Here is a 5,000-nt window from a genome sequence, read left to right as displayed (position 1 = left end):
TTTTTTTTGTATATATATATATATACATATATATATATATATATATATATATATATATACAAGTATAACAAAATAAAATAAAAATAATATATATATAAGAATATAATATAATAATTTATAATATAATAATATAATTATTATATTATATTATATATAGTAAAATCAATTATAATAATTTAATATTATTACAATAATATAAATCAAAATTTATTTATAAGATAAAATTTAGATAAATACACAAAAGACTTATGCATAAATTCAAAAATATTCAAGATCAAAATAACGTCGAAAGTTTTAATATTTTTTATAAAAATGAACACAAATACATGTACATACACATATCAAATAATATATTTTAAATTTCATATATTATTATTTGGACAATATAAGACAACTAAATTAGATCCTTGAATATGATAAACGAGAAGTTAATCCACAGGGCTTATCTATCAGCTCGTAATATACTGCATATCAATTTTTTTTTTTTTTGACGACGTCTGTTTCTCTATGGGGTGGGTTCAAAATTAATTATCCTCGAAAAGGACGAATTAACTTTTTTTTTAAAGAATCTGCACTTCTATATATTTTATCTTTTTTTGTACATATGTATATATATATATATATATATATATATATATATATATACAAGTATAACAAAATAAAATAAAATAAAATAATAACATTATTATAATAATATTATAATAATAATAATATATAATATTATAATAATTTAATATTATTAATTTAATATGAATAAAAATTTATTTATAAGATAAAGTTTAAATAAATATAGAAAAGACTTATACATAAATACAAAAATATTCAAGATCAAAATAACATCGAAAGTTGTAATATTTTTTATAAAAATGAACACAAATACATGTACACACACACACACACATATATATCGAATAATATATTTTAAATTTCGTGTATTATTGTTTGGACAATATAAGACAACTAAATTAGATCCTTGAATATGATCAATGAGAAGTTAATCCACAGGGGTTATCTATCAGCTCGTAATATACTCGTAGTGTCAACAACTGTTTGACGAACATTCTAACAAAGGATCGGTCAACAAAAACAGAACAATGCAAACGGACGATAGATTTTGGTCAACATTTCGTATTAACCAAAGGTGTATATATGACCCGACGTACAAACGTCTACGTGCATTGACCTTTCAACGATGCTCAGTTTAGTACGGACTAGTCGAAAATAATCGATTAAATCGTTTCATTGAAAATTTTGTTTATTATCATAGTTAAGATTGATATCGAATGATATTTATATTTCAAAGAGAAAAAAAGAAAAGAAAAAGAAAAATAGAAAAGAACAAAAATTATTAAAGGGATACTCGATAATCTATTATATGTATTATATCAAGGTCATCGATAGTGTTTCAATTTTTCTTAAATGGAACGATATGGACGTTCGACGAATTTAATATCAATATTTATTTAATATATTATATGAGCCGTTTATTTTGAAAGTGGCCTAACTCCATTTATCTTCAAATCGCGATATTTAAGGGTTTGCGTTTTAATGAATTTAAAAATATACGTATAGGATACTAATGAGTCATACTACTTAAGTGTATCTAAGGGTGTTAAATTTATAGTTCCTATTAAAATAATGGCAATTATTAACTGAATAATATGCGTTTTCTTATCAAGAATGAAGTTAGGCCAATTTCAAAATTAACAATCAGATTCATTATAAAATTTGAAGGTGTCCAAGTCCATTCAACATAATTTAAAATGCTTCAAAGTGAAAAAAAAAAAAACAATACTCAATTTATTTTACATATCTTTAAAACACTTCGAAAACATAATTTATGCGATTCAAAACATTTTTTAACTACATAACGTACAAAATTACAAACATAAATTTATTACAAAACAATTTACTACTAATATAGATTTTGTGTGTGTGAAAGGGATTTGAAAAAATTATGATGTTCCGGTTGTATATATCGTAATAGGTCAATTATGTCCTTGAATTTTGCTGTTGTAATTTGTCTGATATTTTTATACATATGGTGTCAATACAATATTTTTGAACTTTCTTGATCTACCCCGACGTTGGTAATAAATTCAGGACTTTAAAATTTTCATTTTCATTCATTGATTTAAGTATAAATGGAGTTAGGCCACTTTCAAAATAAACGATTAAATTATTGAACTAACTCTGAAAACTTATGTGCCAAGAATTATATCGTATTTGCTCGGAATATAAGTAACCTGAAATGCTTTACTGATAAATAAGATAAAATTATACATGTAATTATAGCAAACGGAAAAAATTGACAAATGGAGTTAGGCCACTTTCAAAATAAACGGCTCATATATATATATATATATATATTTTTATATATTAGGTTGGAAACTATGAAACGGGCGTTGAATGTAAATGAAAAACTAAACAAAAACGCCCGTTTCATAATTTCCAATCTAATATTAAACAAATATGTTAAACAAATATTTAAAAAAATATTATATGTATTATATTAAACAAATATATTAAACAAATATTAAAAAAAATATTATATATAATATATTAAACAAATATTTAAAAAATATTATATATAATATATTAAACAAATATATTAAACAAATAGTATATATACTATTGCATTAGAAAAAATCATTCGATAAAAATTGAATTTATCGTAAAGTATCGTAATTTCTTTCATTTTATTTTTTTTCTTTTTTGATAAGAGATTAAAATTCGCGATATAACTTTTATTTAAGATTTAACAATTTAATATTATTTTGTTTTGTTTTTGAAGAAGAAGAAGAAAAAGAAAAAAAAGAAAAAATAGAAAAAGAAAAGAGATAATCTCAAATAGAATTGATTAATCGAATGTAAAGTGAATTTCAACGTTTTGATGATAGAAGTTGATAACCCCTGTACTTCGTGTACAGAGCGAATAAGGCCTTTCCTGTGTCGTTCGTCGAACTTGACGAAACTCCTGGTATGGAGTCCCGTCCGATTGGACAACGACACTAGTAACTCGAGAGTGTCGAACATTGAATGGGATAGAAACAACGGAGTTAACCGAACTGGCCACAATCAACAGTAACAACGAAAACAACAACAACAACGTCAACAACAACAATAACAATAATAATAATAACAACGGTAAAGCAATAACAAGAACGATAACAATAACAACAACAACAACAACAACAACAACAATAACAACGATAGAGGACAACCATGAAATCGTGTTGGGGTTGATAGTTCACGGAAGTTGCTCTTTCCTCTATTGAGAGACCCATTTTCATTAGAGGAACAGTTTCTCACTTAGTTTATTACAAAGAAGGGATTTAATGGATACAAAATTGATGACACTTATTAAATTAAAAATTTGTTTATCCGTTTGATATATTGCGGAATAATTTCTTTTCTTTTTTTCTCTTTTTTGATTTTTATTTATTTATTTATTCATTTATTTATTCATATATTTATTTATTTATTTATTTATTTATTTATTTATTTATTTTCTTTTTTTATTGTTATATTTTTTTACAAATCGAGAGAAGGGATTTATTTCAATTTTGTCGTCGCCAAGATTTGATTTTTTTCATTTCACAAGCGTTAGGATTAAATTAGATTCTAATCATTCATATTGATTTTAATAATTTATTTTAATAATAGAATAGATTCTAATAAATATTTATATATATACATATAGATATATAAGATCTATAATTGATTAATTTCCGTAATTAATTATATCTATATGAATAATTAATTATGGGTATAATTATTTCTAACGTATATTAGATTCTACGATAAAAATGATAGGGATTGTTCGATACGTAAAATCAATCAGATGTGACAGAGTTTGTTTATGTTTGTTTATTTATTTATTTAATTATTTATTTTCTTTTCTTTTTTTTCCTGTTTTATTTATTGTTATATTTTTTACAAATCGAGAGAGCGGGTTAATTTTAATTAATTACTAGTAATAATTAATTACTGGTATAATTTACGATACAAAAAAAAAAATGATAGGCGTTCTTCGACACGCAAGGTCAATCAAATGCGACAAAGTTTGTTTTTGTTTATTTATTTATTTTATTTTATTTCATTTTTTTTTTTTTTTTTTTTTTTTTTTTTTTATTTATTCTTATATTTTTCATCGAGATCGAGAAGAATGTTAATTTTATTTTTCATTGTCGACGATTTATTTGTGATTTTTTCAGTGATTCTAACGTAAGATAGATTAAATTTTAATAATTAAATTTAAACAATTTATGAATGTTTAAGAGAACAAAAAAATTTTTTTGTTTATCATAAAATCGTTAATTTCTGTTTTCCACCATTTCTCTTCTTTTTCTTTTCTTTTCTTTTCTTTTTCGCTTTTTTTCGTTTTTTCTTTTTAATCGCTTAAAAATTTAAATCGTACAAGTCAAGAATTTTGTCAGAAAAAAGGAGAAAGAAATTTTCTCAATTATCATCGAAACGAACTAATTGAAACGAATAATCATATAATCGATTAATAAAAACGATTAATAAATATATATATATATATATAAGATCTATAATTGATTTCTTACCATAATTAATTATATCAATATGAATAATTAATTGTCGATATAATTATTTCTAACTTATCATTAAGTTAGATAGACTTAATAACTTATAAGACGATAGAAAAAAAAAAAAGAATAAAAAAAAGAAAAAAAATGAGATAGACGTTGTTCGATACGCAAGGTCAATCAGATGCGACAAAGTTGAATGAATAACGCCATGTCATTATGCTCGCTTTAATGGCCGACGATGATCACGCAATGAACCGATAAACGTGTCTACGAACGTAGAAGAATGTCCGCTTAAGTGCGCGACAGCGTACATTATGTATGAGAGGACAATCGACTCTGTCTCATACACATACATTCAAAGATAGATAGAGATAGAGATAGAGAGATAGAAAGAGAGAGAGATAGAGAGAGAGAGAGAGAGAGAGTGAGAGAGAATGAGAGATA

General features: G+C 23.7%; 1 protein-coding gene across 1 annotated transcript in view; it reads left to right on the top strand.

Moving 5' to 3' along the window:
• Window positions 1-5,000, top strand: part of Con (leucine rich repeat protein connectin) — a 388,456-nt gene that overhangs the window by 224,811 nt on the left and 158,645 nt on the right. The window lies entirely within an intron of this gene.

The sequence above is a fragment of the Vespa mandarinia genome, chromosome 18 (genome assembly GCF_050613455.1).
Source record: "Vespa mandarinia isolate Hongniang chromosome 18, ASM5061345v1, whole genome shotgun sequence".
Lineage (NCBI taxonomy): Eukaryota > Metazoa > Arthropoda > Insecta > Hymenoptera > Vespidae > Vespa > Vespa mandarinia.
This window is presented reverse-complemented; position numbering and strand designations above follow the sequence as displayed.